This window comes from Pteropus alecto, unplaced genomic scaffold, assembly GCF_000325575.1.
Source record: "Pteropus alecto unplaced genomic scaffold, ASM32557v1 scaffold3, whole genome shotgun sequence".
In the NCBI taxonomy this organism is placed as follows: Eukaryota; Metazoa; Chordata; class Mammalia; order Chiroptera; family Pteropodidae; genus Pteropus; species Pteropus alecto.
The window spans coordinates 37,787,841-37,814,292 of NW_006442484.1; the positions used below are offsets into that span (position 1 = coordinate 37,787,841).

General features: G+C 33.8%; 1 protein-coding gene across 1 annotated transcript in view; it reads left to right on the top strand.

Annotated features, from left to right (window-relative positions):
* Positions 1-11,229: 11,229 nt before the first annotated feature.
* The window catches only part of LOC102892041 (sodium channel protein type 2 subunit alpha), a 124,727-nt gene continuing 109,504 nt past the window's right edge, over positions 11,230-26,452 (top strand). Inside the window, exon 1 of the mRNA XM_006921144.1 lies at positions 11,230-11,468. The gene's annotated coding sequence lies outside the window, so the exon portion shown is untranslated. The remainder of the gene's footprint in view (positions 11,469-26,452) is intronic.

Consider the following 26,452-nt stretch of genomic DNA (forward strand, 5'->3'; position numbering starts at 1 on the left):
TCTTCTACTCTTAAGAAAGCCTCTCTGAATGCATGTGAATGGGAGTCACTCAAATTCGCACTTTAAATTATATAAAAAAGTAATCATTTGTAACTGTTAGTCCATTATCATTATTAACAAACATAATGCTGTTTACAATTAAAACACTGTGTCTGATTAGGCAGAAATGAGAATAGAAGGAGAAGAAATGAGAATAGAAGGTGCTAGTTGGAGAACCAGGAAAGACACCTGGAATTATCAGCACACGGCAGAAAACCCAAGTCTTGTTGATGTAACCACAACTGCCATTAAATTTGTCCCAACAGCAAAACTCCAACTCTTATATTTTAAGCTTTCTGTGCTAATACTCTGTTCTGAACTTATCAGGCTGGATGACTTTTAACTAACAAGTGTTAAAAATACTGACTACAGCCTGTGGACAATTTTTTAATGTGTGGGTAAAGCATTTTTCTCCTTCAAGAGTACAATTGAAGAAACTCTTTCTTGCTTATTTCCAAACACATACACAAATTTGGGAGCAGTGAGAAAAGTTCTCTGAAGTTATTTTGATTTGCTTTGTTTCTCCCTTTGCAATCTATGGATAGAAATGGTTATATTAGGTTCCACATTATTAGCTTATTCCAGTCGAACTTTAGAAGTGAGCTGAGAGATTTAAGTAGTAGTCTCCTCCAGAGATCCTTTTATCTTTTCAGGGGCAAGTGAGTAGATTGGTCCCTGCTTTTATAACTAGAGAAGGTTCATAGGCTTAATGTTTCTGATGGTATGTTTTATAAAATACTAGCCCCAGAGATGTTCCAAGAAAAAGAGTTTTATAGTCCAATATTTTTGACAAATGATTCTTTTATAAAAAGCTCTCTGTTGAAGAATCATAATACACATTAGTGCTTTAAGTTTCTTGAGAAATCCTTCAGTAAGAAATTAATCTGTTTTTTATTTTTTAACTCAACTGCTAGCTTTCCCTCAAAATGTGTTCTCACCTTTTTCCATAGTAAAACATTTTAACCTGGAGCATGGCTACACACATCTTTCCTTGAAATTAGGCAATGCACTTGAGTTCTCAACAATGGACTGTAATGAAGATATATGTACAACTGGTACATTATTTGCCTAAATGGGAATTGCTTGTTCCTCTCTTCTTCCCATTGACCAGAATGTAGATATTACTGTCAGCCAACTTCAAACATGAGGACAAGGACAATGCTCTGCCTTCATACTTTGGACTTTTATGGGAGAGAGAATTTTTCCTATTTGAGCTAGAGTATAACTTTGTTATAATATCTCAGTTTATACCTTATTATACGCAACATTCCTTGAACTATTTTGACCATAGAAACAACCTTCTTCCTTTCTGTGGAAAATCTATTAACATGTTGAAAACCTAAACTTCTAGGAAACACACTTTAGACAACACTGGACCATGCCAAAGGATTTTTTAATTCTGATTTATTGGTTAGCACCGCATACTTTGGGGGATGATGTGCTCTGTGGTTTTCCTAATAATTCTCTACCTCCAGTTGGAACTCCTCTAACTGATGACCCAGATTCCATCTATCTAATCATTCTTGAAGATCCTCCACTGGATTCTCTGGACCTGGCCAGGATACAAGCAATAAAGGAGAGTATCGAGGATCACGTGAGAAGATTAAGGGGCCTACAAGAGGTGAACATCACTTTTGGTTACATTGTTTTGGCTGTAAATCACGTTGTCCTATCAACTGCCAGGAAACTGAGAATTGTAGGTTAGTTGTGTGTTAAAGAAGAAAATAAAATGGTTTGGTGAACACAGAGAATTGTCTCTGCTACCCTAGAGTTTTAAAAATGTCAGAGACTCACTTCCTTAATTCAATTCTTTCTAGTTGCACTCTCTTTTGGAAATACATAAAATGTTTCCACATGTAGGAAGACAAAACAATGCAACCACTCTTACTTATAATTTCCATAAGGAATTATACATCCTTTTCATGATAAGAGACTCTTAGGTGTAGTGGAAAGAAAACTGTTTGTGGAATAAAATGGTAAGGCCTCTAGTTCTCTCTCTTGAAGTTATATCTCTGTTAAGTCACCTGCCTTTTCTGAAGTGTAAATCTGAGGTATAAATCAGCTTCTAGATTTATAAAACAAGAGAAGTATTTAGATATTTGCCCTGGTCACAGTGTCTTGTTATTTAAGAGCCAAAGAGGGTCATAGGAGCCAGCTATTTCTATATCAGTAGAGAAATCTTCAGTTCAGAAACCCACTTGACAGCACTTTTGAGAGGTGTTTAAACTCTGGTGGAACTTGAAGAAATTCCTGTCTGCAAGGAAGATCTTTTTTCCATTGTCGCATAGCTATCATTAAGTTCTCTTTGATAGTAAACAAAAGCATTATGGTAAAAGCAAGTGAAACTTAGAGTTGAGTCCTTCCTCTTTACCTGAGTTACTCGTGAAACTATTGATAATCTCTGCAACATTTGTATTTCCACTGAATCATGCCACCTATCTTCATAATTTCTCAAATACTATACATCATCATTAGGCTGTCTCATCTGCAAATGCTTGTTCCTCTTTTGTTCCACTCTTTCAACAACTTTGCTCACCAATTCTGGAGAACATAAAATGTCACTGCTGAATGTTTGATACTCTGTGACAGTTCTATCTGTCTCAACTACGGGTTCACTTTGTATCTCAACATTCATATCATTTATTCTGGCTCACCATCCTCGTCTGTTCACTTTGTTCGCAATAATGTAAATTGAACTTCTGTAATAAACATGGTTTACTATACTTTATCTGACATTTTTCCCCTTGTTCTATGGATACTTTTTTTTCCTTTTCTTAGCCTCTATTTTCCCTTTATCCAAGAAGGAGATGGATCAAATGTCTCCATATACACAGACATTTTCCCCCAGATCTTTTACAGACCTCATCTGGTGAAAAGGTAAAGATCAAAATGGGAATTTCAAGCCATCCCTGGGAATGGGACACAATGGGTACACAATGGGACCCTCTGTGTACATGACCACAAAGCCTATACAAAAGGCCAATTGAAAGTGTTCACTCTGGGATATCTTCATTTAATTAATATATCTTATCATTTCTAGGGTTTTCTAGATACTGATGATGGGCCATTCTTAATTTTATCACTGTCTGTCACAATTACTGATCTCAAGAAGGCAAAGGGTTTCATGTAGTCTAACTAGAACTGAAGCCTTCTTCACCTAAAGATCTTGTTGGCTTCTGCTCCGAAAGCTAGTTTGGAAGTACTGATGACTCCATCATGCCAAGAAGATATTACTCCCCCTTCCCCCGCCAAAATCTCTATCCCATTTATGCTTTTCCAGGTAATTGATTCTGCTCAATTAGTAAGATCAACTAACCAGTGAAATCTCCTTTGAAGCCTGAGCACTTTCCTTTAGGATCATCTTCTTATACTCAGCCCGTGTCGCTAAATGACCCTAGTTTGTCACAGGAACAGTTTTGACATCATACATATATAGCTGTTGAGGATTTGAATGGCCTGTTCATGGTCCTTCTATGCCCCTTCTCTCACCACTGACCTTACATTATTGATCTCAGTTAATATCATTCTAATTGTGGTGTTTCATTCCTTCAAAGAACACATTTAAACTACTACTCTAATTTCAATCTTTCTCTCTAACATCTCAATGACTGACTACATGCCTAAAGCAGTGCTTGTCCCTCTAGAGGACTCTGTGTTTCCAGTTAACTTTTAGAACAAGAAGATGCCCACTGGAACCAAATCCAAGGGAAGAACAAGCTGGCTCTCCAGCATCTCCAAAGATGCTGGATGCTGGAGGAATCCTATTTGTTGCCCAGGTGGCAAAGTTGTTAATTCTGTGACATTTCATTTCTAGGTGTTCCTTCATTTGTGACATTCATCTTCTATGAGTCAGCGATTTGCCTGGTTCAAGAAAGCACCTTCGCAGTGAACTACGATGTGATAGAAGTAACCTTCAGTAACTAGTACATTGTGATGAGCATGGGTCAAGGGAAAAGATGTGCAGTACCATCTCTTATCTCCAGAAACTGACCAGAGAGTAATTAGCCCATTGTAATATGAACCTGGAGATCCTCAAAAATTTCTCCAGATTTCATCTTTTTCTGCCCACTCTGTTGACAGAACAATTAGCATATTCCAGGCCCCATCACTCTAAGGTTTTATTTTGAGTTCACTTTTCTCATTTGCCATGCTGGAATTTTCTCATGTGACTCTGGTCCCTATAACTTGTTACAGTAAAATAAATCCAAATAACAGAGAGGACTGCTTCTAGTAATTAAGGCTTCTAATGTCTGCCCTTCCCTAGTTCACCCTTCATATTTCATATAGGTGGGCAGCAGGGTTCTATGCCCAATGCAGCCCCAGAATTCTTATAATCTCTGATCTCACAGCTCCATCCTACAATCCATCCAATGAGAACCTATTAAAATTCTGTTTTAGGCTGAATTAAGAGCATGATTGTAGTTTTTTTATATTGTGTTACCCCACTGAGAATTGAATTGTCAAAAAATAAAATAAGGAGTTTACTAAATGTAGTTTTTAATAAAAAATATTTTAGCTGATAATCACCATTATTAGTAATAATAATAATGATAAGCTTGGAAAAGTGAAACACTATGAAATGGCTACCACAAGAGCCATAAAAAAGGAATTGGAATTTATGATCGGTCTTCTGCCTATCAGGTATTTTTGTGGACACCAAGTAACCATACTTTGTCATAGAGTTCAGAGAATGTGAATGTGTCTAAGTGGTTCTTCATCACGTTAGTTGAGTTTTTGCTTCAGGATAAAAGCACACTTCCCGACTAATGATGTCAAGACAACCAACCAGCATTAATGTGTTTCTGGTGTCAGTAACAGGATCATGTGGGGTTTTGAACATGTATGAGAACGTCTCGTTGTTCACTGGATCATGGAAACCTGCACTCTCTTTCAGAGAGTTATTTCCTGGGAAGAGAAGTGCCTCTGGCAGAGTTCTAGGGATCCTTTTCTTCTTTTGCTACTGTGCCCTGTTCTCCCACTTACTAATCTCTTGATACTTTGTTTTTTGTAATCACTCTGGCTCCTTCTGTTTCTCTTCCTACCTTCTCTTCCTGTCTTCCTGTATTAGTCTCTCACTCTATTACAAACTCATCATCATCTGCTCTAAAATGCCATATTGAAATGTTGAAGAGAGGCATATCTGATGATCATCCTTTTCTTTCACTTGAATCTTGCTCTTTTGGCTCACATAATTGCGAAGCCTTGGAGCTGAGTACAAAGAGTACATAGATTCTAAAAGTTACTGGAATAGTTTTCTCATAGTTTCTATCTCTTGAGTCACAAGCTGATTTCAAATGGAACATGAACACTGAGAATAGAGGTCTGAGTTAGAATTCAAGATACATCTTTTACCAGCTAAGGAATTTTTTTCTTTATTTTTCTTATCTTTATGAGGGGAAAAAATGAGAACCTCATTCATAGGCCTGTTGTAGGAATTTAATGAGATAATCTATGCAAAGTGGTTGGCACACTGCTTGGCACATAAAAAGTACTCAAAAAACATTAGCTATTGCTAAAATTATTTGTTACCCCCCCTTCAAAGGATTATGGCAAATATTCTGTTTGTCAGATTTTATTTACGGAAATTATACACTTTTGCCAACCTAATTTTTACCTCCCTATATTTTTTCATCATTTGATAATGTACTTGTAAATGTCTACTCATACTAAGTGAAACTAGAGTGATAAGATATCTTTTCATCAGTATTAGAAATCTTTGAACGTGGTACAAAACAAAATCTGCCTTTTCTAGCTTGAAGGTCTGTGATGCCCTAGCAATAAATGCTGCAGGAGAAACAGATATGGAGTTCAACTTTTTAAAACTGAGATCAATAATGTAAAGTCAGTGGTGGGGGGAACAGGCAACCAATAATTTAAGAGGTTAGCATATTTCAAGGTGACTAAAACTATATAAAATAAATTGTTGTGGTTTTTTTAAATTTTTTTTTTTTGATCTCCTGCTTGGTTGCATTTCTTTAATGCAGCTACTTCATGTGGGAAGAAGTGATTTAAGAAAAATGGAAACAAATATTAGGTACAAACTAGACTTAGTCTTCCTTTAATTCTTGAATTGGGTGGATGTTAAAGAAAATGGACTGAGTGAAAAGTAAAAAGTGACAAAATTAAGCCTTTATTAATGTTTGCAACTTAATGGAGGTAAAATAAGACTTACCGTATTAGAAGATTTTATATATATATATATATATACAGACACACACACACACACACATATGTATATATATATATAAATTGTGCTAAGAGTTAAGAATGTTATTAACATATATAGGTATGTTATATAATATATGAAATCTGTAAGTTATATATAATATATAATAATATGCAATATAACATAATGTATAAATATTTTCTATACAATATATTATACACTTAAGTATATAAATATAAATACACAAACTCAAACACACACACAAAGATGGAGTCCCAAGAAAGCCAGTAGAGTGATTGAGTCTGAGTCCAAAGGCATAAGAACCAAAGGAGCCAAAGCTGTAAATCCTAGTTGAGGGCAAGGAAAAATAAGACAAAACATCTCAGCTCAAGCAGGGAGGCGGAAAATAAAAGGGATGAATTCCTTCTTCCTTCACCTTTTGTTCTATTCAGTCCCTCAACAGGTTGGATGATGCTCATGCACACTGGGGAAGGCAGTCTGCTTTATTGAGTCCACCAATTCAAATATTAATCTCATCCAGAAACACCCTAACAGATATACTTATAAATAATGTTTAATTTGGGCTCCCTGTGACCAGTTAAATTGACACATAAAATTAACCACCACACTTGCTTTTCTTCCCAAAATTTAAGCTAATTTTGAAAACCAAGCTGCCAAAATAAAACTGTAGATTTTATGAATAAAGCAGTGCTAGAGAAACATATTATTGAGAAATTATGTATTATTGGTTTGTTGTTGGTAGCCAAATGAATGTCAACCCAAGCTGATTTCAGAATATATCTATATTTTCTCTCTCTACACATATACGTACACAGCGCATGCACACACACACACACACACACACACGCACACACACACACATACACACCATGGGACACAATGCTTATATTTTTACAACTTATTTTAAAGCACTTAAAATATTCTAGATAAGTGAATATTTTAAATAAAAACTAAAGTTACAATAGTCTCCCCAAAGTCTTCTTCAAAGTCTGGCAAAAAGTGCTAACATGAAATAAGAGCCATTCAATGGTATTTTACCAATTGTTTTTTTTTTTTTTTCAGAACTCCATTGAAAATAATTCAAGGGCATAGTAGTCTAATTTCAACATTTGTATAATTAACCCAAGTTATTTAATAAATTCCCACTATATGTCCAGCTTTCTGTTTAGATCTTAGATGATATTTTAAACAAAGAATATGCTATTTCACACTCTATGACAGACATGTTAATGAGAACATAGAAATCCACATGTAAAATAAATAACATTTCCATGATGTATTAATAAAAATAATATGCATAGTCTATGTTTAAGACATTCATTTATTATTTGGGCAGCTTTTTATGATCCAGATACTAGTCTATGAACCAGTTTTATAGCAGTGAACAAAACGTAAATATCTCTGCCTTCATGAAGTTTACATTTCCCTTAGAGGCAGCAGACAATAAAATATATAGTATGTCAGCTAAATACTCATTAGAAGATAAAAATTAAAAAAGGGGTTAAGGCATGGCATTAGGGGTCAGGGCTAGCCTCACTGAGGAGGTGGCTCTAGAGGACGTGAGTCATGAGGAACCTATGTAAGAGCATTCCACGCAAAGAAATCAAAAGGTGGAAACTTCCTGAGAAAGGAGCATTGCTGCCATGTCTGAGTAAAAGCAAAAACATCAGAATTGTTGGGGATAGAATGAAGGCAAAGATAACTAGAGAATAAATTAAAAAAGTAAACAAGCCCAGATTATTCTGAACATTGTGAGCATTTGAGCAGGCTTTGACTTTATTCTGAGAGAGTTGAGTACCCACTGGAGAATTTTGAGGAGTACATTTTATGATTTAGGATTTAATAGGATTACTCCAGTTGCTGTGTTAAGAATATAACAAAGGCAAGGGGAAAAGTAGAGAAGGAAACTAGTAAATAGATGTTGTAAAAATACTTAATAAATATGATGCTGGCTTGTGCCAAGATAAAGTAGTAAAGTAGTGAGTTAGATTCTGAATACATTTTGAAGGAGCAGGTAACAGTACTCACAACCTGATTAGATGTAGAGTATGAAAGTAAGAGAAGAGTCAAAGATGACATTAAAGTTTTGGTCTAAATCATTGAAAAGATGGGATTGCTGTTATCTATGATAGTGAATACTGCAAGAGATGCAGCAGCTCATTTTAGACATGTTAATTTAATAGGGAATAAATGTGTTTAATGCCATTTGAATATAAATCTGGAGTTCAGGATAGAGGGCCAGTCTAGAGCAATAATTTGAGAGTTATCAAAGACTATTTTCTGGGGCACATCACCATTCAAAAGAAGGAAAATGGAAGGGAAAACTAGCAAAGGACACTGAGAAGAAGCTGCCATGTGTAGAAGAATGAGATTATAGAATGGTTCTAAGTAAGAGCAAGTGAAGAAAGTATTTCAAGAAGAGGGAAGTTAGCAATGTTTCAAATGCTTTTTAATATTATGATTGAAAATACAGTATTGGATTGAGCATGAAGAAATTAGATCTGGCACATGATAAGCCATCTCCAAATAAACATTGAGTTGGTTCATGGTTTTCTGGTTCTGCTGATTCTGCTCAAAATTGGCTGATCTTAGTAGATTTGTTTATTCACCTGCATCAACTGCCAGGTCAGGTTGGAGCTAGTTGTTTTTAGAAGTCACAGCTGGGAAACATGTCTTTGCTCCATGTGGTCTCATGTCCTTCACCAGGTAGACCAAGACTTGTTCTTATGGTGGTTAGAGAGGGTTCCAAGAGCAAATCTCATCCAGAAACACCCTACATTTAAGATGGGAACAATATCACTTCTGCGGCATTCTATTGCCAAGTCACAAGGTCAGTGCTGATAAAAGATGGAAAAATAGTCTCCATTTCTTAATGGTAGTCACATTGCAAAAGACATGAATATGGGGAGGAGAAAAGGATTGTGACAATGTTTATAATTTACCTCAGTAATTTTGACAAGAACATATTAAAAATGAAGAATGTAAATATATTTTATAACTTTTTAAAGGTTTTACTTATTAATGTTGAACTTCATGTTTTGAGATTAGTCAAAACTGAATTATATGATGGAACTGAACACATGAGAAAAAGTTTGGGGTAATTACCTATTTGCTGAGATAAATTGATTTTACATCACATAATCTCATGGGCCTCTAACTGGGATGTTGTATCCTTAGGAGCATGTGGCGGCATGTCTACATGTACATAAAATCCCAGGACAAGTTAGACACATCTTCCTAAAGGGTAACATTTACCCTCAGAATAATAGGAAATATAATATTTTAAGAAAAATATTTAAATGTCATATAAATTATAAAACTCATGATTTTAAAGATAAAGTGAAGCTTCATGTTTGTGGCATCTCAGGCTCTAATTTTAGGATTTCAAGCTTCTTGGCCATTAAGAATGCTTTGCTTGAAAATTTGAGAAAAATTATTATAGTTTATGTGCCCTGAGAGTTTAAACCAGTATTTTATGTTTGTGCAGAAAACTTATGAGGTGAGATAGTTGAATATATGTATTTGAATAATTTGATCTTCCAAGTAACTTTAATTATCTGTGAAATGTTAACAATGTATTTTTAAAACATTACAAATATTTCTTAATTATATTGTCAAATTAAGAGTAAGTTAAAATTCAGAGAACCAGGTTTGTTCTTCTGACTTGCTTATTAATTAATTCTGCACAAGTGGGCTTGGGTATCCTCATCTATTCAATGGAACACTAATGCTGGAACAATCTGTATAATCTAACTTTAGCAAAAATATAATTAAACATTATGTAAAGGATCCAGAGAAAGTGTGACCGATAATCACATTTTTATTAAATAGAATTATCGGCATTATGTCTTCTGATCAATATGTATAAATATGTATTCTGTGGATAAAATATTAACCAGATATGTGTATCTTAGATAATGTCATTTATTCTGGATGATATAAGACTTTTTAAAATAAAAATTTATGTAAATTATTACAAAGACAAGATTTCAGACCAGTTTAACTGCTTGAATCCTTTGATAGCTGAAGTTGGTTTTCAGCACCATGGACAGCGATACAGTATTCCTACAACAGCCGCCTACTGAAAGACTGCACTATCAAAAGACTAGGAAGAATTTTAGTTCATATACCTGTCCCCAAATTTAAATAGTATCGTAAAAAAATGAAAGAAAGACTATCTTTTTTATTTCAAAGTTGAAAATTTAACCAGAGCCTCACAATTGACCATAGAAAAATTAATTAAATGAATATATTATTGAGCACATAATATGCTCAGTATAACTGGTGTTATTTACCAAATGCATTCTCATTATAATTTAATTTTTCTCTTATCTCCCTGATAAAATATAACTACACACTATAGTATATTATAATTACCAAACTTCATATAATGTGTAATTTGATATATGTATACTTTGAAATATCTTTAAAAGCTTGGGTTGACTAAAGATTCTCTAGTTTATCCTTTAGTAATTTCGTTGTCCTGTATTAACTTTAACCCTTCAATATTTCCCTCAAATAAAAACAATAACAACAAAATAATGCAGAATTTCTTTAGAAACAAACACTCATACAACTTCTCCTCAAAGAGATACCCAGCAAAGACTTCTAAAATTGACATCTAAAATTACTATATAGGAGTTACGCATTACTTTTTCAAGGGTAAATAAAGTTAAATGAGTCTTAAGATAAGCATGAAGTTTTTAATGATGTATGAAAGTTTCAATTTAAATATAAGGTAAATAAATTTAACTAGATCCTAAAAGTAGAATTAAAATTTTTAAAAAATTCATACTCTAATGCTTTTTAAATGTTTAATTTAAAATTAATTAAGGTAGTTGATTTCAATTACAATAGAATTATGGGCTATACACCACTTAATTAAACTTGCTGAATGTGACATTGCCAAAGGATCTTGAATAAATGTGGTTCCACTTTTGGCCAGGAGATGGAGCTGTCATGTAAGAGGCTGCCTTACATTTATTTATTTATTTCAATTTAGCATGCTGCTTTCCAACAGACAGTGGATACCATCGAGTGAGTGTCAGAACAGAAAGCTAAGGCAGAAGCAGAGAGGATGCTGTGGTCGTCCTTTCTTGTTTTTTATTTTTCACTAAAGATGGAACACATGTGAGATTTTACTTTCTTCTCTAGTCAAAATTCTGAAAAACTGCATTGGAGACTATTATATTCAACACATATATGGATTCTGTGCTATGATTTACAATTCCCTTTATTTCAGGTAAGCCAATATTATTCTCTCATTTATCTATTGAGGAATCATTATCTATGTTAATGAAAATGTTTAAAATAAAACGTTTGCTTTGTAAGCTTCGGTTCAGATCTAAAATATTCAAAAGGTCTAAATCTAGCTGTTCTGCATTTTTAAATCTTTCTAGACTGAAATAGGCTCCAACTCTGGCATGCTATATTTTAATATGTCTTTGGCTTTTTGACCTTTAGTGTCTGTCTATCTGTAGCTATCCTCACGTGCCTTTTGAAGGTAAAGCTTTCAAAGTGAAGGATGAAATACTGCTCCTTAACACGGTGAACAAATTGTAGAGATGTAATGAAGCAGATTAACATGGCAGTGGCTTTGCCAAAGCTCAGGGCTGAGCCTTCTGATAGGAGCCTCAGAGGCATCCTGAGTCCAAAGACCTTCTGAATAAGGCCTCCTGCCAGCAATGATGGTATGGATTATTTATGCTTTTTTTCCCTTTTAGGAAAATATGTAAGTCATTTCTTTTATATGAATGAAAGATTTATGTAATGCGTTTAATAGACTTGGAATGATAACACAGACCCTCTCCCCTCCCCCAATATGAATGTAAGGAGTAAACTGAAAACAAATTAATTGCTGAGAAAATGGATTTTTTAAAAAATCTTGGTAGATTTGTGATGATAGGACTGTAGCCATTAGAAATAGTTGATATTGTATAAGGTGCTCACACTTTAAATTATTTTTGGTCATGTGACATTAGCTGTGCTAAAGAGTGGAATGACTCAGGAGCTAGAAACTGCATGCAACAGCCCTGCTTTTCTCTGCTGCTTCTCATGTCTTCCCTTAAATCTTCTTTTTATTATCATCAAATTACTAGGAAGAAATCAATTACAAATCCTGCATTTAAAAGTCCTGGTTGTCATTTAGATCAATTTTAAGTATTTAAAAATTTTTTATAAGACTGTTTTAAAATGCCTAATTCCCTCCTCTTTATAGAGTGGAGTGTGTGTGTGTGTGTGTGTGTGTGCGCGTGTGTGTGTGTGTGGTGGTGGTGGTAGAGACGGCAGGTGGTGGGGATGTATCAGGATGTTTCTATCTTACTCATCGTTTTCCTATAAAGAGGTAGCTCTGCTGTGTCAGAGGTTGTGAAAGCTATGGGGAATGATTTCATAGAATGGTTTGACCCATCAAGAAAAAATCCATTCTTTTGACATATGGGATCTATAAAGAGATTTAAGTTCCAAATGTTCCTATATACATGGGAATTTTTAGAATTACAGATTTTTAGCATGTATCTATCTCATGATTTAAAGAATAACAGCTGTGGCTGAGAGATTGAGTTTCCCAGAGCCACATACTAAATTAGAATTAGAGGCAAGGCTAGATCACTAGTTGACAGTTTTCACTGTCTTTCATAGCACTAACACGATTTACCTCTAGTGTAAATCCAAATGGCATATAGCAGGTGTGCTGATATTGACTTTGTGTGTGTGTGTGTGTAAATTCTATGAAATAGGGTTTCTTTCAGTGTACATGTTATGTTTTTCAGTGGCATATTATGTGCAGTGTTCAGTTTTCTCAGACCTCTTGATGAGGCATCCAAAAAAACTAAAACAACAACTGTGGAGACTCTCTGTTTCTTAATATTCTCCTTTCTTCATTTGATGAGGTATGTTATTCTACTCTGCGCCCATGAATGATATGTATAGTCACATCATAGATCATAACTCTGTTCTTCCTGCCTAACAAAATAGACGGTACATGTAGATTAGTCTATTGACCCTTACAGATACATCATCTTGTGCCCTGACCTTCTCTCTTTTTTTTACTTATGGGCACAGGCTGCACTTTAGTTCTTCAATATCTTGAGAAAGGAAAAGGATTAAAATGTGTCACTTCCACATACAATATTTATGGAGTACCACACATCTACTGAGAACTGTCCACTGTAGAGACTGAGACATAAACAAAGGCACGGAGTTTACCTCATGGAGTTTAATATGAATATGTGCCTGTACAGATAGTACTAAAGCTCTACATATTATAAAAATGAAAATTAAAAAATAGGAGAAAGTGAATGGGACATGAATATGAGCATTTATCTGGTACTAGGCACTGTGTTAAGTCTAAGATGCAGAATAAGCTAACAGCACAATTTTTGTGCATGAAGAGCTCAGAACCCAGAAAAAAAGGATATGATAGTTAAATTAGGTATTTAAGAGTGAGTTGAGTTTAAATAAATAAAAATAGAAAGTTACCATTCCAAGGACAAAGGTGAGGCAAGCAAATACAAGGAAATAGGGAACTATAGGACATTACATAGGGAAATTATAGAAAGTTGCAAAATTACAACTTGATTGGGGCCCACGGGTGCTGTATTTTTTTGTTGTTGTTTTTCTGTGGCAGCAAAAGTAAGGATAATGAATTTGACTTTTGATGTTATGCTTTTAACATAGTAACACATGCTCTCACATAGAGATGAAAGTGAAGGTGAAAAATAAGGTGAAAATTTTATGTCCAGATATCAGATTAGAAGATAAAGCTGAATATATAGCTGTGTATGAAGCTCTGGCAAGAATTAGATTATACATAAATGAACATCATTGGGGAATAAAAATGGGGTGAAGATGACTGGGGTATAACTTTAACATTAATTGGAGTAAAATGAATCTAGAAAGGACACTAATTAATTGTGGAAACATAATGAGAAAAGTTGGAAGAATAATAATGTTATAGGAGGCAAAGCAAGTAAGTTGACTACCAAAGACAGGGCTTAAAAGCAATAGCAAACCCATAAAGTGGTTATTTAATAAGAAATTAGGGTAGGAGCTGATGAACTTTGTTGTTATTATTATTATTAGGTCATCAGTGGATTTTAAGAGGTTTAGTAGATTTGCACAGACAGGAGCTCAGACTGAGGACTAAACTGGAAATGAGAAGCCTGAAGAGTAATTTTAGATTTTAAGACGTTTACCGGTGAAAGAAAATAGATAACAGTTTTTACTTTGAGGGGTAATGTACTGTTGAGGGAAATTCGATGTTAGTTAGCATTAGAAAAACCTCAGCTCCTTCCTAGAGTAAAGTTATTAAGTCAGTATAAAGAAATTTGTAAAAGAAAGAAACAAAAAATATATCGAAGTTGCAGGAGACAAGAGAGTGAAGGTTCAAGGATGTTTTTCTTTGAAACAGGAAGAAGGGGTAGGAAATGATTTAAAGGAAAGCTGAGGTAACTCACTTGAGGTGCCCATTCTTGGAAATTAAATCCTTATCTGTAAGATAAAATATCTCTTCTATTTAAATTAGTTGGGTCCTCAGAAAAGGCTGTTTGTGGCATATGGACTTTCTCGAAGAAATAATTAATCCTCAGTAGCAAAACACTCTCCAGCAGAGCACATTTTAGTCACATTAATCCTTGAATTGGAAACTAATAACACCGTTTCACATTAGGTTTATTGTACATACTTCAGTTATCTATTTTTTATTCAGAATGACCTGTTTAAAAACAGCTTCTATTTTAAATTTGCATAGGATTAGACCAACATATATCTATTACGCATATCTAGTTTGATGTTAAGGTCTGGTTTGTCAGCCTCTGAATTAATTATTCAATCTCTAGCCTTTTCTTCTCTAAGTTTTATTAGTACTTTCACAAGGATATGTATAAAGAGAAAAAGTTGACTTAATTACAAACTTCCTTCTCTTTGGCAAACTAACCTCCTTTATGCAGCTTTCTACCAGAAATTCTTTCTCTCTTCTATTGATAGTTCCAGAATCCTCTTGCATCTACCCTAGATCCAATGTCTAGGCAATCCCTAGTACTCACATGCCATGGAATGGCAGTATGAGGCCTTGAAGAAGGAGCAGTCGTGATGAAGAATCCCATTCTTCACACTGACACCTGTGAAATAGCTGCCTTCTCAGTTCAGATTAACTCAGTTCATTTCAGAAGTGGTTGGATAGAAATATCACTTCCTTCTTTTTCCTTCTTTTTATACCTGACTCTATGAGGCCATATGGCGAGCCTGGCAGGTTAGAGTGAGAGGGGTAGAAGTAGGCATTTAGGTGGCAATACAGACACATATAACTTTCCTTACCTCAGAGCTGACTGTGGGCAACATTATAAAGGCAGACTTCTCCCTGCCCCTCAGAGTCCTCCTCTTTTCTTCTTTTTCCCCTGAGAATCTCCTCTAGATATCCTCCTAGCTACCTCACTCAGCTACTAAGCTTTATAAATAAGATTATTTTGAATCTAGCTTCAGGTCTCAGTTATTAAAACATTAAGATAGAATTTAGATTTTTTTGTTTGGTTTTATTCTATTGTTATTAGGAAATTTGGGGTTATTATTGCCAACTGTAGAACTCTTATGCATTATGCATTTCGAACTTGATGTTTATTTGCCTCCGTGTTTTCTTGACCAACAATGTGGCTACTTTGGAGGCTGTGGAGGAGATAGCTGATGATCTAAAATGAAAACACTAACTTGAGTTTAATTCCATTAACAGCTGTTGTGTACCCACAGGAGGGCCATGGACAATGCTTGGTACTAGAGGTTCTGACGTGAATACTAACCATGCAGCGAACCAGATCAACACTTCTCAGCTCAGAGCACTTTCACAGGGATTAAACTCTATATTTGGTTTTGTCGCTGACTCCCTTTGAAAAATATTTAAATTATAATTTTTAATAGGTCAGAGAAAACACAAATCAGGCCTTAGAATAATATTTTTCAGATTTCTGCTCTAAGTAAACATGCTAGAAGTTATACATTAAGATCTTTTAAAATTTCTATTGAAAAAATTTTGTAACAAAGGTCACAAACACTTTTAACATTAATTTCAAACCATTTTCAGAAGTTGCCAATAAAAAAAAATCCACTACTTTTCCTGTTTTTATCACTTTTTGCTATAAATTATGAATACATTTTATTTAGGATGCTTTAAATACTGATGATAGTTACAAACAAGTTTATTTCAAAAGAAACCAACTAGGAAAATATTTAAAGTGTTTTAATATATTTTGCATTTTTCAATACTGTGGATTTAGATTTTGCCAACAGCTACTTCACATGTCTATTATCTTTAGAATGCACATTTAATATGATCTCTAATTTTGTTTAGATATAATAAAAGTAAAATTTTTGAAAAAAATTGCTTACATTAGTGAAAAGTTGTGCTTTAGGATTTAAAAAAAGAAAAGTAATAGTGTCTATGAAAGCAAATAAGATCTTTAGTCATCAAAATGTGATTTTATATTACATTGATTTTAAGAAGCATTAAAATCTTATGTGCATTTAGTTGATGACAAATACCATTGGCAATATAGTGATGGCTATGGAAATTTCAAAGTGGCCAAGAACATGAGATAAAATCGTATTAAAATGCAAAGGTAAAAGCTACTGGCTTATCTCCCTGTAATATTCATACATTAGTGTTATCTCCCCCTTACTTCATTTGGATTTAGAGAAATCGGGGTGGTAAAAGCAGAAGTGGAGGTGGACTTTGCAAAACTTTTCCTGATTATATTCCACTGAAATTTTAAAACAAGATCTTTATTCGGAAGAAAACATAATTACTAACTACATTAATAATAATAATTTAAACATTTTTTCTATTACATAAGGACCTTTTGTTATTTCTGACAATATTTGGAGAAATGGTTTAAGAATCATGGGTATTTAAATATATTTTATTTATCAGAATGCGTTAAAAGATTTTTGAGGGTAAGAAAACCACAATTTTAGTTAATTTTTGGTTTTTAGTTGTTAAAAATAATTTTTTACTGGAATAAAATGATATTGGGAAGCGATCGCCCTCACGAAGTGCTTTGAATTGTTTGAATTAATATTACAGTGTAAAATGATTAAATCTTGTATTGCTATTTAGCATCAGTTGGGATTATAATTTACTTTCAGCATAAGAATGTCTTAGTGGTGTTAAGAAATAAGTATGCAATTAAGTGATTGCAAAATTATGCCCTGTCCCATCTTGTGGTGAGTGATATGCATGGAAAAACAAAGTCCTTATTAGGCTCATATGAAAGATAGTGGATTGGTTGGAATATCATGAAAAAAGAGAGAGTTTATGATAAGATTATGATCAGAGAAGACTAACATTGTCTCCCTTCTCTGAATAACTGATGTCAAAAGGTGAAATATCTAAGACATGAAGCAAGCCACCCAGGGGGCAATTGTGATAGTATCTCTATTAACTCAACATTACTGGCTAGGATGTTTTCCTCCTTTTCTGTCTCTCACCTGGACTGAGCAACTATGGTGGCCCAGAAATTGTCAGGCAGGTAAGATGTGCCAGAGAAGTGCTCAGACTTATACTTGCGAATGCCTGCATCAGTGGTCTGGGGAACCTAGCTGTGTATAGATAGGGTGACTGTAAATTATCAAAACCACATGTGGTTAATAATTTCTCTAGAACAACAGCAGTAAACCAGGACTGTCCCAAGCAAACTATAATATATGATAACCCCATTTCTGATAGTTGGAAGAGAGGAAAATCAGAAAAGGATGATGCCATATTTTATATTCGATTAGTCTACCCAAATAAATGGTTCATGATTTAGGTGTCTAGGTGTCAAAAAGTTAAAATGCAAAATGGCCCCTAAAAGCTAGATAAAGATCATAAAAATAAGATACCCAATTACTGGCCTTGATAAATCCACCAACAGAAATTTCAGATGATTCTTATTGAATCCTTAGTTACATCACCAGGAATGACCTAACTCTATGAATTTTGCAATCGACTTCTTACTAAAGTCAATTTTCTGCAGAAACAACTGTTTTAGTAAATATATGTTGTTATTGCAAATATAGACTCAGAAGAAGCAGAATATGGGAAACCCTTTTGCATTTTGATGGCTTCTGGCACTAGTCTTATGTCCTTAGAGCCATAACTTCCTACACCCTCAGAAATTTTAAGGTTAAATTAGACCTATCAAGATAAAAGTAATAATTTACACAAAATCTATGAATATTTTCAATTCTGGAAACTTGGTGGACTAATGAATGTGGAAGTCCTTTACCAACATTTATAAACTCTAAATATAATAAAAATGCTTCTTAAATACATAGTTAAACTCATAATAAAGGGAAGCTGCCAGTATTTCAGAATTAAAAAGATAACTAAAACCCTGAGAGTAAACATGAAAGCTGACATAGGGATCTGGGGAGTAGAAAAAGAGATATCATATTTCGAATAAGATCTTAATTTTCAGAGAGTTTAGTTTTAAAATCTGTGCAAATATAAGGATGAGGTCTTGAACTTTGTAATATGGGGAATTCACACTGAAAACCTGTGTAAAGCAGAGCCTCAAAAAATTGTAGTCTCACTGAAATAAGAATTAGAAAACGCAAATATCTTGATCCAGGAATTCAAGGACATTTGTCTCTGTCTGTCTTTTAAGAAAAAAAGAATTAAAACCCTAAGACTGCATCAAGTCAGATAGAAAATGCATATATAATATTCTGTGGAAAGAAATTCCTCAGTGTCAGGCTAATATCTTTGAATATTTGGCAGAAGCAATTGAAAAAATAATAGAAAGTCATTTTCTCAAACCATAGATCTTAAAAGAAAAAAAAAAACAACTTAGACTCACAATAAACATATACAAGCTATATAAGAAATAAATTGCCATAAGGGATGTTCAGCAGCCTTAACAAAAAAATGTACAGAACCAGCATCTCAGGAACTTGAAATAATAAAATAATACAAAACAAGCTATAAATAAGCATGCTTAAAATGATAAAAGTGTTAAGGAATAAAAACAAAACCCTTTGAAATAGGAACGACAGGTATTTAAAAAAAAGAAACCAAATGTAAATTTGTAAATGAAAATGATACAAATTAGCATTTAAAACTGTATGCGTTTAACAGATTAGATACAGCTGAAATAAGAATTAAAGATTTGTATATAGAGATGAGGATTTACCCAGAATGCATTAGTGGCATTCTTAATTTTAAGAAGCATGATAAGTAGAATTAAAAGGATCAGCAACACCAAAGAGATATTATAGAAAGAAATAATTGAGATAATGGAGGAGATTTGATATTTGAGAATATAGTAGCAGAGAAAATTCCAGTACTGATGAAAGTCATGTTCCTTGGATAGAAGAAGCACGAATCAAATGATGAGACTCTGTCTTCAAACCCAGATAAATTCTTTAACCATTTGAGAATTTAGTATTAAAAATTAATAAAATCGGAGATGTTACTTAGGTCTAGTAAAAGAAGGCAATACTAAGATTGCAAGGGTGTACATGCAGTTGAGCAGAGTAGGCAAGAGAGAAGCAATTGAAGAGCAGCATCAAAAGGTCCAGAAATGGAAAGAGGCACATATGGACCAGATGGGGTGATTCTGGAACAAATTACTTAAAACTACTCATACAACTTTATTGCTGACCAAAGCCTAACTAAAACACTCCAAGCAACAAATGGAATGGTCATAATTTTGGAAATATATTTCTTATTTGACTTTAAATATTTGTTTGTTGCCTTAAAAAATTTATCATGACTTCTTTTGTCATATTTAGATTCTTACAAAAAGAGAGAAAATATGATACAGTGGAAGACTCCTTTGTACCCATATTGATCCCATTCCTATCAGTCCCTTCTCAGTTAACAGCTATTTTGAATTTGATGCACAGTCTTTATATTCATATTTTTCAATTATACTCCATACAACTTGCACACACAATATGGAGTACTGTTTTATGTATTTTAAAATTTTTATATGTGTTATCATACTATAAGTATCTTTCTATATTTTTCTTTTTACCCTCAACATGATGTTTTTGAGAACTGATCATTTTTATGTATGGACATATAGTACAATCACTTCAACTAATGTATAGTATTCCTTTATGGAAATGGATCACAAATTATTTACTATCTCATAATGATAGATATTCGGGTTACCACCAAAATTTTTTTACTAGTATAAACAATGCTGCCATGAACATCTTTATATATTATTCTGTATCTACCCATGAGCTTGTGTAGGTATGGCAATGGATTTCAAATACACTCTGTTTGACAGTTTCACACCCTTGAGTACAGTCCAAATAGTTAGTCAATAGTCCAGATTTCCACCACCAGCATTATAATAGTGTAATCTACTTTCTTTTATAGAAGATAAACCCATTATAGCATTTTGGAGAAAAGTAAATAGAAAAATTCTTAGTGTTGATATCACTTATATGTGGGATATAAACCGAAAAGCAACAAATGAACAGGCAAACAAACAGAGACTCATGGACATGGACTGTAGACTAGTGGTTACCAGAGGATAGGGGATGGGGGAGGAGGGGAGAGGTAGAAGTGTAAAAGGGGTCAAATATAGGGGGTTGGGGGAGGGTGACTTGGGTAAAGGGGATCAAATATAAGGCAGCTGAAGGAAACTGGACTTTAGGTGGTAAACACACAATAGAATATACAGATGTCAATTATAATGTACACCTGAAAATTATATAATTGTATTAACCAATGTAATCCCAATAACCTTAATTAAAAAAATTCTTAATATTCATGTGAAACAAGACATTCAGTTCAAGGTTGTTTTTTCACTACTTAGCACAATAATTACTTAATAGTATAGAGTTTAACAGAGTTCCCATATGCCCCACACCATTTTTCTATTACTAACATCTTACATTAATATGGTACATTTGTTATAATTAATTGACCAATATTGATAGTCTTATTAACTAAAGCTATGCTCGATTAATATTTTTTTAGTTTTTAATTAATTTTATTTTCTATTTCAGAATCTCATTCAAGATAGATTACCTTTAGTTATCATGTCTCCTTAGGCTCCTCTTAATTGTGACACTTTCTCAGACTTGCCTTGTTTTTGACGGCTTTGACAGTTTTGTGAAGTACTCTTCAGGTTTTGTAGAAGGTCCTTTATTGTTTTTTTCATAATTAGACTAGAATGTAGATTTTTGAGAGGAAGGTCACAGAGATAAAGTACCATTTTCATCACTTTATATCAAAGATACATACTATCAACATGATTGATCAGTTGCTGTTGACTTTGCTGACTTTGCTGAGGAAATATTTGTCTTCTTCACTATAAAAATACTCTTTTTTCTCCTTTCTATATTGTACTCTTTGGAAAAAAGTCATTATGCATACAATTAAGAAGTGCAGAGTTATGCTCTCCTTCTTGATGACAGAGTACATAAATTATTTGGAGTCTTATGCACAGGAGATCTCTCTCCCATTTGTTTATTTATTCAATCACTTATCTCTATCAATATGGACTCATGGATATTTATTTTTTACAAATTGGGTTATAACCCAATATAACTTTATTTTGTGACTCAGATTATTCCAACTTTAGCCAGTGGTTGCTCTTTCAGTTGGTTTTTGTATACCTCTGACACATCGTTGTTTATGTGGATTTTTCTTTTCTGAGTACTTCTTTATATTCTGGTATTACAAGATGTTTTAGGCCCATCTTTTACATTTCCTGTCTTAGTCTTAGAATCAGCCATATCTGTGAGGAGATCTGGTTCTTTTTATTGGAGAATGGTATTGGAAACCAAGAGCTGAGCATGGGGGTGGATTTAACCTTTTCTAAGCAATTAGAATAAAACTAAAACTAAAACTTAAAAAAAAAAAAAACGTTTTATAATAAAATTATGTAAGTGGCTTCAAATATAGTGGGGAGTTTGGTAATTCATCTCCTCTCTCTTTGGTAAAAGCAATATTCTAAATCTGTATGCCTCCAGTGAATTGCCTGCTCTCTGCCAAGCATGTTTTAGAGAGTTGAGGTACAATGGAGAACTACACAATACTCCTGCTGTTGTCAAGTCTACATTCCAGTTTATAAAGATAATAAATTGCAAAACAAGTAAATGAACAAGGCAATTTCTGAGAATAATAAATGCAATGAAGAACAGAAAACAACAATATTTTTAAAAAGGACATGGTTGCATGAGGGCCGGGCAGTTAACTTTGGCTGGTTAGGGAAGACATCACTGAGGAGGTAAAATTTGAGTTGAAGTAAGTTTTCAGCCACGAGATCATGGTTGTGTGTTTCAAATAGAAGGAATTGTGAGTGTAAATGCCGTAAGGAAAGAGAGACCAAATTTTATAGGTGTTTGTAAATTATTATAATGGTTTTATCTTTATTCAAAGTGCGACTAGAAACCATCGGCAAGATTTAAGTAGAGACTCACATAATCTGATTTGTGTTTTTAAATAATCATTCTGAGTTTATGTGGAGAATGAGTTGCAGAAATAAAATTAGTGAAATCATTCATGAGACAAGTTTAGTAACCCAGGTGAGCCAGGGTTACTTTAGTAAGCCAGTGCTGGAATAGACTATCTGATAGCAGTGGTGATAGAGACATGTGAGCAAAGTTTAAGGTATCTTGTGAATAGACATAGTAAACCTGACTCTGGGTGATGGGGCTAAAGATGAAAGAGCCAGGGTTAAATTTGTCTATTGTCTCCCCAGTGACTGTGGGAGAAGCCTTCAGGGAAAAGCCCTTTTTCAGGAGCAGTCCCAAGTCAACAAAGACTCGATCGAGATTAATTCCTTAAACTATCCCTGGCTGCAGCGCTAACTGCAGAGTTTCACTTTCTCAGTATGGTTTCAGTGAAACATCACTGGATCACAATGTCTATTTCTTCTTCCCATTAAATTTAAATTAATTTGAATTTCCCCTTACCAGAAAGGTAATGTATGTTCATTAGAGTTCATTTAGTAAACACATACAAGGGAACTAAAGGACATATAATTTATCCTTACATTTTCTACCATAAATATGTTTGTTAGTTGGTTAGTTCTTTTATAAATGTGCTTATGCTCTACTTGCTGGTTTTTTTAACCTGATTTTTTTGCTTGTCATTAAATGTTTTTGTATGCAATCATTTTTATGGCTGCATGTTATTCTATTATGGGAACACCAAAATTTATTTAGCAAAAGACTTGTTGAGCCCTTGGAGTTTTTCAATATTCCATTGTAAAAATATTTCAACAAGTAGTATGTAAGCTAAATATTTACTTACATTTTTACTGGGTTCTTTTGCTAGATTTCCAGATCTTGAATTGCTTGATTAAAGGATATAGATATTTTCAAGGTTCTATATGATTAATTGCCACATAGAAAAATTATAGTGATTTTACATTTTTCACAGCATTGCATACAAAATATCAGTTTCTTTTATGCCAGTATGCCCGTACTGAGTAGAAGCATTAATTTTTTTTTTTCAAATTTGGTAGTCGAAAATGGAGTTCCTTTGCTTAATTGGTGATGAAGTTAAAATGTTTGCCTGTTATTTTATGAGGTCTTGCATCTTTCTTTTACCTGTTGTTTAGTCATATCTGTTGCCCAGTTTTTTTCTATTGTGATGATGTTTATTGAATTATATGAGGATTTTTGTATTTAAAATACATAATTTAAAAATAAATCTGCTATTATATCTGTTGCAATGGTTTTCCAATTTATAGTGTCTTTTAATATTTTTATATATACAGAAATTATATGTTTTATTTACATATGTTATATTTATTTATATTATGTTATTTGCATATATATAAAACTTTGATGGTCTCCCATAGTTGAATACTTAGACTACTCACCCAATGGCTATATAAATGTTTAGAATTTTAAGCATTTTATTTTTTTAGTTTTAGTCTATCTAGTGTCTATGGTAGTAAAAAGTATGCTAGGGATACAGTTTTTTATGTTAAGGATTAAACCGTAGTTCCAAGACAATTTTTTTGTCAATGTCCCACACAGCTGGGAAAGCTGGGCGTTCACTCCCTTTCTTGCAAGGGAGAAATCATGGCTGAGAAGGTCTCAGCCCTATGCTGTGCCACCTTGAGGGAGGGATGATGCAGGCAAAGTCAAGCTGTTCCTCTTTTCCATTCCAGTGCATCCCAAATCATATATATAAAGTTTTTGCTCTATATATTGGTGTGCTAGAAATTCTCCTCTGGAAACCTGGATTTCCACAAAGGCTCTCTTGTCTGTAAATAACTTCCTGAGTCAGTATTCTCCAGGTGCTCCTGGACTGTAGCTGAGTGGGACTAGAACCAATTCATAGGCTTCTGCAGGGACCACAGCTGGTACTGAAGTCCAATGCAGGTGGATGAGATGCCTCCTTGGTCTATTGACATATCATGTTAGATTCCACAATTCCCACAGAGATACCTTTGTTTGTGGATGGATGCTGGATTTTTGTTGTTGAATAGAGGAAGGGAAATTCAAGGGATGTCTTATGCTATCATAATGCTGACATCACTTCACTAAACCACTAGGATTTAATTGGAGTTAACCAGTTTAGCCCTCCTAAAGAGTCTTAATGCATGTCTTCTTCTAAACCTCAGCTTAGTTATTTGTCCTTGTTAAAGGCCTAATGTCTTTATTACTTTATTCTTAGAAATCTCTGTCTAACATAAATATGCTAACTCACTATTAGAAAATGTTTCACTTTCTGCTTGATCATATACTGATAAAAATTTCCACTGAATATGTTTCTGTCTTCAATAGAGTCCAGCGTTACAGTGAGTTTTTTTTTTTGTAATACCCAGTGCTTCTGAAAATACATATGAACTTTCATCCTAATTATATCTAATTCAAATGTCACTTCCATTAAATGCTCTCTCTAATGTTTTTGTACGTAATGTCACATTGTCTTCTGTACTTCCATCACATCCTGCAGCTATCTCTACACTTGTCATACTGTGGACTAGCCATATATCGGTACACCTGGGTCATCTCTTATGTGAACTTGAGCAATGCGTAAGGTTGGACATCATGTCATAGTTCTACCAAGCTACCCAGTACCTACATATACTGCCTTCTGTAGGAGATGATCAATAGATTGTTGAACTCGAGTCATTTAAAATTTTAATCAGGCTACTCCTTGAAATTTATTATTTTCATAACATAATTATATCCTACTTCAAGTGGCTTGTTAAAACAGCTCTCAATAGTTTATTTTAATATAACTGCCTCGAATAGCTTTTAAATTTAGTGTTATAGTAGACTACCTGGTGATTTTTAAAAGAATATGAATGCAGTATACGTAAAATTTTCAGAAAAAACAAGTAATAAATATAATTGTGGGGAGGTCTTAGTCTCTCTGTGTGTCTCTCTGTCTCTCTGTTTATCTGTCTGTCTGTCTCTCTCTCAAAATCTCTATTTCCAAATCTCAATTATAAGAAATTCTCTTATTCCATGAGTAAATAATTTTTATAAGTAATAAGAGAATTAATCAACGGTCATACATATGCTTTTGCATACACACATAAATGCACACATTCTATCCCCTCCAATCATTATCTTCCCAATTCAACCAAAAAATAATAATAAAATGACCTAGCTTCTATAGAAAGTAGTAAAATATAGATTTCAGTATTCTGTCATTATAATAGCAGGGAATGTGTGTCTTTTTTCAAATCATTAATTGCAGAAATGTTTGAGACAACACTTTACTCAGCTAATAAGTTTAATCTCTGATCCCATGTAGTTCATCATTTTCCCCTAAGCTTCTGGTTTCTCAGATTCCTGACCTTGGTTAACTCTGCAAAAAAAAAAAAATCGGCTCATTATTAAAGACTAAATAGAGATATATATGAAACAAAATATGATTTAGTAAGTCAATATAATACATTTTACAACTCAAGACATTCTAAGAACATGTAAGTAGATTTGTATATATTACTATCTTAGTTTTCGTGACAGTGTTTCTAGCAAACGAAGGGAAATGGTGTTTCATGAGCTAGTGTTCTTTACAACAAGTAATAGAAATAGATTAAGGAAAATGTTCACAAGGAAAGAAGGAAGGGGAGGAAGGAAGGAAGAGGAAGAGAGAACAAGAAAGAAAAGAAGGAAGGAAGAGAGGAAAAGAAAAGGAAAGAAAGAACCTGTTGGCTGGGTATAGAAAAGCTAATAGACATAGTATCAGATAAGACATGTACTGGGATAGTCCAATGAATAGATGGTAAGAATCAATGGAACATTAGTGATTCTGGAAAT